The following is a 10000-nucleotide window of genomic DNA, read 5'->3' on the forward strand; positions in this document are numbered from 1 at the left end:
AATTCTACTTGAAAACAGAGGCATGATATGACTCAAGTTTGTGATTTACTATGAGCAGGAACATAAAGCTGACTGCTGAACCTTTGCTCCACTCTGGCTCACAGATACAGCATATTATGTTCCCAGGCTCTGCACTTTGTCAATGTCCTTATAGGTCTCACATATATAATGTCTCTGACTTTGCATTAATTCTCACACGCATGCGTTGTAATACAACCGAAATGCTGACTGCATGGGGAGGCTTGCCGACCTGTCTGGTCTAAGCTAAGGTGACTTTAACTGGGGCATGACCTTCGTCTCCCTTCTGTCCACCACTCAAAAAAGACATCACCATCAGGCTGACCAGCACGTATCTCTATTCACTCTCTATTCAAACTACACAAACATATCAGCTGTTATGTTAGGAGCACTGTCCAGGAAGTAGGCTATTTACAACGGCAGAGTAAAACCTAAATATATCGCGACTCTAGGGGGAGCTCTGCAGTCGCCAAAAATACCTGAAATTGCATAGTGTACCTTTAACACAAGAAGAGTGCCTCAGATCTCCCTGTTTTGCATAGATATATCAGTTGTTATATTAGCACTGCCTGAGACTGACCTCGGCAAACAACAGACCCCGTCGGGGCTCCAGTGTCTGACCTTCTGCCCAGCGCCACTGTGTAACGGAGGCGAACTGAGCTAGCGTGCTAGTTGCTCGTGTAAATCCTCACAGCCCTAACCTTAAGAACGCTTCTAACCGCTGAGTTGGAAGCCTGGGCTTTTAGCTCAGTGGTTAGAGCGTTCGACTCCCATGCCGGTGTGTGTGGAGGTGTGCGGGTTCGACTCCCATGCCGGTGTGTGTGGAGGTGTGCGGGTTCGAGGGCCGGTGTGTGTGGAGGTGTGCGGGTTTCGAGGGCCGTGAGCGGCGGACGAATTACGGCCTCGGTTACAACTGCATGACTGCAGCTACCGTTTGGTCTCCTCAGCTGTGTAATCAGACGCAGTGTCACTGTGCGGGCCCTCCTGTCTGACCACTAGAACAACACTGCGGCCACTATAGGAACCTGCAGGACAACGGTTTTATTCATGAGATCGCCACAGGACTAAAAAAAGACGTTCCAATAAAAGAATAAGTCTATTCAGAGTGCGTCTTGGTTTTCTGTTCTTTCGCTAAGTCATAAGTGTGGTCTGTCGCTCACTGAGTGAGGGCCTGCTCTTATCCTTGTGTTCACATCAGGACTTGTGCAAAATGTGCACACTTGCACACGTACTGTACAAGACAAGCTAGTCTCCGCTTTGTTTTATAAATGCTTAGCAAACACCGGCACTGAAGGCGAGAAAGAGACCCTTCTTCCCTTTCCAGATACTCAGCCCTACAGAGCGTGACTGCGGGAGCTTATAGGGCTGAGAGCTGTGTGGCGGGGTGCGGGGGGTGGGGGGGCTCAGGGGTCCGTGAGAGGACAGGCCAGCTCCAAGGCCCGTGGGGGCTCCTGGCTGTGAACAAGGCCAGTCTTTGTCTGTGTCTGCGGCTGGTTGGAGACGATGGGCCACTCAAGAGCCCAGCAGGGCCCCACTGAGCCTGCAGCCAGGGAGCTTTAACCCCTCCGCCATGAAAAGGCCTCGGCTTCTGCCTCTGGACAGTGCTTTGGCTGGAAATGCTACTTGGCAAGACATGTGTGTGTGTGTGTGTGTGTGTACTGTGTGTGTGTGTGTGTGTGTGTGTGTGTGTGTGTATACTGTGTGTGTGTGTGTGTGTGTGTGTGTGTGTGTGTACTGTGTGTGTGTGTGTCCAACAAGAGACCCCATCTAGCATAATCGGTGCTTGTAAGATGTTAGTGTTTATGTTTATGGTATTTGGCAAACCCTTTTGCCCAAAGTGACGTACAGTGTATGACCACTACATAAGTGCAAAATAATAGTTTAAAATAAAGTTAAAGATCTTGCCACTTGAAGTTGGAAAAATATATATTTTTCTCTTTAACATTTATGTTCACTCTATGCAAGTGTGATGTTTATGTTTGTAGTTTCAAAAACCATGTTCTTTTGTAACATGTCTGAACTCTGTTTTCAGTTTTGGGAGGACCCCATAAAATGTAAACATTGCAGGGGATGGAGAGCACTGGTCTCCCGCACACCTAAGGCCCGGGCTACTCCGGGTCTGCAACTGAAGAGCTCTGCTCACGGAGCATAAAAATAGTTTTAGAAGACTGGTCTTTTTCTTGGTGTAGCCAGTCCCATTGATTATAGTGGACGCTAATTGTTGTAGCAGACGCTGCATGAAAATTTAATGTGCCAGGTGTAGCCTGCCTGTAACAAATGACATAACTCATAAAACACGGTTCTTCTGTTTTAGGAACTGAGGAGTTTTTGTGAAATGAACGCGTTCAAATGTTGTGCTGGTGGGGAAAAACCCAAGCACATCTTCCTGGAACTGGTTCGATCTACTTTTAAACTATGAGCGCCAGTTCAGTAAATACTTTACATAAATCCTTCCGTTTATTTTTTTTCCAAGATTATGTCAACATTTCTGCTTTGGCTTCTTCCGTATTTAGAGCTAGAATGACTGAGAGGATCTGTTCCGAATCTTTCTGCAACATTATCAGCATATTCTTCTATAACAGGGCATTTTGTGGGATCTCTGGAGTGCTGTTTTGACTGTGAGAGACAGTGAGGAGAGGAGAGGAGCAGAGAGAAGAGGAGCAGAGAGGAGAGGAGCAGAGAGAAGAGGAGCAGAGAGAAGAGGAGCAGAGAGGAGAGGAGCAGAGAGAAGAGGAGCAGAGAGGAGAGGAGAGGAGCAGAGAGGAGCAGAGAGGAGAGGAGGACAGAGAAGAGGAGCAGAGAGGAGAGGAGAGGAGAGGAGCAAAGAGGAGCAGAGAGAAGAGGAGCAGAGAGGAGAGGAGCAGAGAGAAGAGGAACAGAGAGGAGAGGAGAGGAGCAGAGAGAAGAGGAGCAGAGAGGAGAGGAGCAGAGAGAAGAGGAGCAGAGAGGAGAGGAGAGGAGCAGAGAGGAGCAGAGAGGAGAGGAGGACAGAGAAGAGGAGCAGAGAGGAGAGGAGAGGAGAGGAGCAGAGAGGAGCAGAGAGGAGAGGAGGAGAGAGAAGAGGAGCAGAGAGGAGAGGAGCAGAGAGGAGAGGAGAAGAGAGGAGAGGAGGAGAGAGGAGAGAAGAAGAGCAGAGAGGAGAGGAGAGGAGAGGAGAGGAGCAGAGAGGAGCAGAGAGGAGACGAGAAGAGAGGAGAGGAGAGGAGCAGAGAGGAGAGGAGGAGAGAGGAGAGGAGCAGAGAGGAAAGGAGGAGAGAGGAGAGAAGAAGAGCAGAGAGGAGAGGAGAAGAGAGGAGAGGAGGAGAGAGGAGACGAGCAGAGAGGTGAGGAGAGGAGTAGAGGAGGAGAGAGGTGAGGAGAGGGAGTGGGGACAGATGGGAGAGGAGCAGAGAGGAGAGGAACAGAGAGGAAAGGAGGAGAGAGGCGAGGAGAGGAGGAGAGGAGAGGGAGTGGGGACAGACAGGAGAGGAACAGAGGGGAGAGGAGAGGAGGGGGCAGTGAGGGGTAGAAAAGTGGGGGGACAGAGAGCAGGAAGCACTGAGACTCATCAAAGCCCCTGGAAACCAAACCCAGTCTCAGAAGCTCCATGCAGAACAGGAATCTCACTCCCATTCTGAAAGATAATCCAGTCTTAAACGCTCTGAACCTCATGATTGCAGGCTGGGGGTGAGATCTTTTGTGTGTGTGTGTGTGTTTGTGTGTGTGCGTGTGTGTGTGTGTGTGTGTGTGTGTATGTGTGTGTGTGCGTGTTTGTGTGTGTGTTTGTGTAGGTGGAATTCCTGCACTCTATACCAACTAACACATTCATGTCTAATCACCCAGAAGGAAATTGTAGAGCAGGGCATCTTGATGATCCATCATGGTGATCTTAACCCTTAAAGTAGTACCGTCACACCGGTGTGACGGGAATGTTGAGAAATGAACGTTCTAAAGAATATCTGGGTTCATTGAATTCAACATAGAATTTTAGAACCTTCAATTGTTGCGGAACTTAGAATGTTCAAAAACCTACACCTTTAACAGCTGGGTTCATTCAGGGGCCTGGACTAAGTCTGAGGTGTTTTTGCCAAACGCAAATGCCAACATTCCCTCCACCCCCTTATTATCATCCTCATCAGCGTTAATTACTGTCACAGAGAGTTTGCCCTACAGAGCCAACCGTAAAACAGACATGACCTCATCGACATGATGTATTCTCTTATCTCTCCGAATATCGTCATTACTGTAACATTTAATGCTCCGCACGGTACAGTACACAATGCCCTGAGACACGCACGATTACATTTCTTTTTTTTTCTTTTTTTTTTTTTGGGCTTTTTATGCCTTTAATTTAATTAGATAGGATAGTGGAGATTGACAGGAAGTGAGTGGGAGAGAGAGTTGGGGTGGGATCCGGAAAGGACCACGGGGCAGGAATCGAACCCGGGTTGCCGGCGTACGGTGCAGGTGCCCCAGCCAGTCGTGCCACTGCTGGGGCCATGATTACATTTGTTTATAGGACAAACTAGGCCTACATACAATAGGCTAATACGCTCCATTCACTGAGAGGATTTGGATTTGAGGGGACTTGAATTTCCCCTTGGGGATCAATGAAGTATCTATCTATCTATCTATCTATCTAGGACTCCGATGACTAGGCCTACATACAGCACATACAGTAGGCTAATACGCTCCCTTCACTGAGAGGACCCCCATGAATGAATGACTGCACAGCCCTTCAGAGGGACTCTCTGTCAGCGAGAAATAGTAAGCAACATCTCAGCACCGCTTCAGAGTGACCACCCCATGACACACTAGAAACTCTAACGAGTCACCAGTCCACCAGGAAGGAGCCAGTGACCCCAGGAGCATTAGAGCGCACTGGACAGGGAGTGCGTGAGAGAGAGAGACGCTCGAAAGGGACAGGGCCATTTGGAGCAAAGGCCGCTGCCGCGGACCAGCGAGCCAGAAAAAGGTCCGGAACAATCCGACGCGCCGTGACGCGGGGATTAGCCATGGAAGGAGAGCGAGAGATGAGAGGGAGAGACAGAGGGAAGAGAGAGACACAAAGAGAGTGAGAGAAGGAGAGATGAGGGAGAGAGAGAGAGAGAGAGAGAAAATGAGGGAGATAAAGGGTTAGCTCAGGGTGGACAAAAGAGGACGTGTCAGGTTATATCAGGGTGGCACGCTTGCCTTCATGGATGAGCTGGAATCAAAGGCCTGACTGGTGAGGGCTCGGGAGTCGCTTGGGAGACTCAAACGCAGCACAAATACAGGACAATGTCTAGTGAATGGGTCTACTCACTGATATAGGAGTAGGTCAGTGCTATTAGATAGACAGATAGATAGATAGATAGATAGATAGATAGATAGATAGATAGATAGATAGATACTTTATTGATCCCTAGGGGAAATTCAAGGTCACAGTAGCATACAGACATACACACACACATTCACTAACAGCAGAAAAAGTCATTAAAAGTATATAATATAAAAAAAAACACAACTAAGCAATAAGGACTGTAGAAGATAAAGAATATACTAAATATACTAAATATACTAAAATACAAATTATACTAAATAAAACTTAATCTAAATCAATTCTAAAAAACAGTATCCACATAGTAGGTGATTAATCAATTAGGTGCGCTTGCAATGACTGAAGCAGGGACTGAGCCTGTGGTCCTCTGTGCATAAGGTAAGGTAAGGTGCTCTTTGTGAATGAGTGTCATGGTGATGGTGCAAATGAGTAAGTCAAACAGTGCAACAGTGCAAGAATAAAGTCTATATATCTATGTATAAATAACTATATTAAGAAAGGTATAAGTGTGGTCACAGTTTGGCTGTGGCATGGAGGGAGGGGTTGTGCATATGTGCTAATAAAGCACGCAAACAGTGAGGCAGAAGACAATGGTAAAGTGGCTAGTGGACAGACAGTTCAAGACATGGAGGTGGTGAAGAGGCAGACAGACTATGCGGAGAAGTCTATTTCTCCTCTTCCCTTAAGCAGGGCTGGACTGGGACCAAAAAATGGCCCCGGCATTTTTGGCCATGGCGGCCCACCATGATTATTTATATACGATATGCTGAGGCACGCGACATAGAGGATATAAGCGCACATTTATCATCCATTTCGGGAAAGCAATGTTTCACTAATATTACATGATAATAATAACTGTAAGCTGTAACACCTGCAAACTATAACTTTATGGTAAGCTAAAATAACACTTTAAGTTGGACACCGAGTCTACTCATGGCATTATTTGAAAACAAAGGCTAAAACACAAACAGGTGGGGTAAGGTGAGGTGGCAGGCCGTATTCGGTCTATAGGCTACTATTATTATGCATGTTTTAAGTCTGACTGAATAAAATGAGTCCTGTAATTATTTCCTATGTTGAGCATTTACACGCTTTTAGCCTACAATCTCCCCAGATACTATTAAGTGAAGATACACACATCCCAAAACATTTTCATTGTTACGGGCTATCATAATTTCTGTGTCATTCTAGTGTCTTTCTAAGTATGTGCGTGTGTAGCCTACGTGTGTGTACCTGCCTGTATATGCACAGAAATGTTTGCTTGTTGTACTGCGTCAAGATTGACAACAATTTCGACCAATCATGACTGACTTCAGATCTCAAAAGGTTGAGTGCGTTCTGAAGCCGACCACTCGTTGATTTGTTGTGGATAACTTATTTTATTTTTTCTCCTCTCCGCATCGACGACAATCGAATAGCGCAATGTAAAATGCAGATGGCTTCTTGCATGTTGCAGAGAAACGCTCAAATGCATGTCAATCGAAAGCGCAGGAGCAGGTGGTCACCCAGCCCTCCACACACACACAACAGCCCTCCCTGCATGAAACGTCCCTCTTCATTCTGCTAACATTTACAGTATATCTATTCTGACCTCTTCCACAATTTGTCCCTGCTGGGTAACGTCTCTCTCCTCCTCCTCCTCAAAATTATTGAAAAAGTAGTCTTTAATCAATTAACCACCTTCCTAACATCAAATGGGTATTTTGATTACTTTCAGTCTGGTTATCAGGCAAATCACAGCACTGAAACAGCTCTCATTAAAGTTTCCAATGACATACGCCTCAACACAGATTCAGGTAAAACATCAGTCCTAGTGCTACTGGACCTTAGTGCAGCATTTGACACTGTTGATCATAATATTTTACTACACAGACTAGAACACTGGGTTGGATTTACAGGCATAGTTATCAGCTGGCTAAAATCATATCTACAAGAAAGGAGCTTCTTTTTTGCCATCGGAAACTGTACCTCAACACCAACGTCCTTGACCTGTGGTGTTCCCCAGGGGTCGATCTTGGGGCCACTATTATTCAACCTCTATATGCTCCCACTTGGACAAATCATTCAAAAAAAATTGATTTCATATCATAGCTATGCAGATGGCACACAAATTTACTTAGCTCTATCACCAAACGACTATGGTCCTCTTGAATCTATGTGTCAGTGTATAGAACAAATCAACACCTGGATGTCTCAAACTTTTCTTCAGCTGAACAAAGAAAAAACTGAAGTAATTATATTTGGTAAAAAGGAGGAAAGACTTAGGGTTGCCACTCTCCTTGACACAAAAGGGTTGAAGGCAAAGGATACAGTTAAAAATCTTGGTGTATTAATTGACAGTGATCTAAATTTCAACAGCCACATGAAAGCGATAACTAAATCAACTAAATTTTTACCACCTCAAAAATATTGCCAAACTCAGAGGGCTGATGTCAAAACATGACTTAGAAAAACTCATTCATGCATTTATCTCCAGCAGGGTTGATTACTGCAATGGACTGTTCACAGGCCTTCCTAAAAAGACTATTAAACAGCTTCAGGTGATACAAAATGCAGCAGCTAGGATTCTAACAAGTCCAGTAAGTCACAGAATTGACTTTAAAGCACTATTGCTTGTTTATAAATCAGTAAATGGAGCAGGACCTAAATACTTGTCAGACATGCTTCAGCAGTACACACCTTCTCGTCCTCTCAGGTCCCAGGTAAAAAACCTGCTAGTAAAACCTACAGTTAGAACTAAACATGGTGAAAGCTTTTAGCTGCTATGCGGCTCAGCTGTGGAACCAACTTTCGGATGACATCAAAAAGGCCCCAACTGTAGCCAGTTTTAAATCTAGACTTAAGACCGAACTGTTCTCAGATGCTTTCTGCTAACTGTGCCGAGTTACAAATTCTGAATCTGCCTTGATAATTATTCTACCTTGTCTTTTATTACTTTTTTTACTACTTTTGCCTTTGTTTTTGCTTACTAATTATTCTTTATTTTGAAATGATTTTACCTTGTGTTTTATGTTTTCTTTTTATTATGATCTTTACCTTTTAACTATTCTTTGACTATATTGCCCTTCTATGCTTTTATTTGTTATTATTGTTTGCTTTTGTTTATGTAAAGCACATTGAATGACCTCTGTGTATGAAATGCGCTATAGAAATAAACTTGACTTGACTTGACTTGACTCCACCTCCTCCGAATCCACCTGTACTTCTCCTTCCTCTGTGTTACTACACTGCACATCAAACGTAACATCTCTCTCCTCCTCCTCCGAATCCACCTGTACTTAAGCCTTCCTCTGTGTTACTACACTGCACATCAAAGCTGTGTTCCACTCCTTCAGCCTGTGCACTCGATGTTGACGGCCCTGCACCCGCTGTAACAGTTGACCTTGGGGTGAACATTTCTGTGATTTTGACACATTTTGCTGCGTCCACTTGTAGGCTTTTTAGCCTTTTGTCTCGCAGCTTCTGTGCGCCCCCCTTGCGCTTTTGTGGTTTATTAGGCCTACTATCCATTTTCACAATTTCACAGACAGAAACTCACTTCTCTCCGCGGTCAGACAGCTCAAATGGCAACATTTGATAACCCTGGGAGGGGAGGGGGAGGGCTGAGAGATGTCATTGGACTAGCCCAATGTCCGTCAAGAAAATCAACCAATGGGCCACGTTTCGTGTCTCAAATACCGTCGCGGTGGATATATTTTTTAAAATTATTATTAAATTATGACAGCACCGGCCCAAAACTGTGCGTCGGCCCACCGGACATTGCCCGGTACGCCCGATGGCCAGTCCATGCCTGCCCTTAAGTGATGCATTGAACAGTTCAATGGCCCTGGGGATGAATGACTTCCTCAGTCTGTCTGTTGTGCAAGGCAGTGAGCGAAGTCTCCAGCTGATCAGGCTCTTCTGCTTAACAATAGTGCTGTGGAGTGGATGACACTCATTGTCCAAGATGTTGATCAGTTTGTTCAGGGTCTTTTTGTCAGATATTGAAGTGATGCACTCCAGTTTAGCTCCCACTACAGAGCCAGCCTTCCTTACCAGCCTGTCAATTCGCCCCGCATCCTTCTTCTTTGTGCTTCCTCCCCAACATACCACTGCATAGAAGAGGACGCTGGCAACAACAGACTGGTAGAACATCCTGAGGAGCTTGCTGCACACATTGAAGGAGCGCAGCCTCCTCAGGAAGTACAGCCTGCTCTGCCCTTTCTTGTAGAGTGCGTCAGTGTTGGCTGACTAGTCCAGTTTATTGTCCAAGTGGAGACCCAGGTACTTGTAGGTACCTCGACATTGACCCCATCGATGGAGACTGGTAGCAGAGTGGGCTTAGACCTGCGGAAATCCACCACCATCTCCTTGGTCTTTGAAGTGTTGAGTTGGAGATGATTGAGTTTGCACCATTGCACAAAGTCCTCCACCAGGCTCCTATACTCCTCCTCCTGCCCGTTCCTGATACACCCCACAATTGCAGTATCGTCAGAAAACTTCTGCATGTGGCATGACTCAGTGTTGTAGCAGAAGTCAGATGTGTACAGGGTGAACAGGACTGGAGAGAGCACAGTTCCCTGTGGCGCTCCGGTGCTGCTGATCACAGTGTCAGAGAGACAGTTCTTCAGTCTGACGAACTGTGGTCGCTCCGTCAGGTAATCTGTGATCCAGGTTACCAGGTGAAAGTTTTGTGTAGATTAC

General features: G+C 45.8%; 1 protein-coding gene across 2 annotated transcripts in view; it reads right to left on the reverse strand.

Moving 5' to 3' along the window:
* crip3 (cysteine-rich protein 3) overlaps nt 1-10000 on the reverse strand; it is a 29214-nt gene that overhangs the window by 14231 nt on the left and 4983 nt on the right. The window lies entirely within an intron of this gene.

Source organism: Alosa pseudoharengus, unplaced genomic scaffold, assembly GCF_046254945.1.
Source record: "Alosa pseudoharengus isolate Yale_2024_CS ecotype anadromous, Long Island Sound unplaced genomic scaffold, YU_APseudo_1.1 YU_APseudo_1.1_scf_15, whole genome shotgun sequence".
NCBI lineage: Eukaryota > Metazoa > Chordata > Actinopteri > Clupeiformes > Clupeidae > Alosa > Alosa pseudoharengus.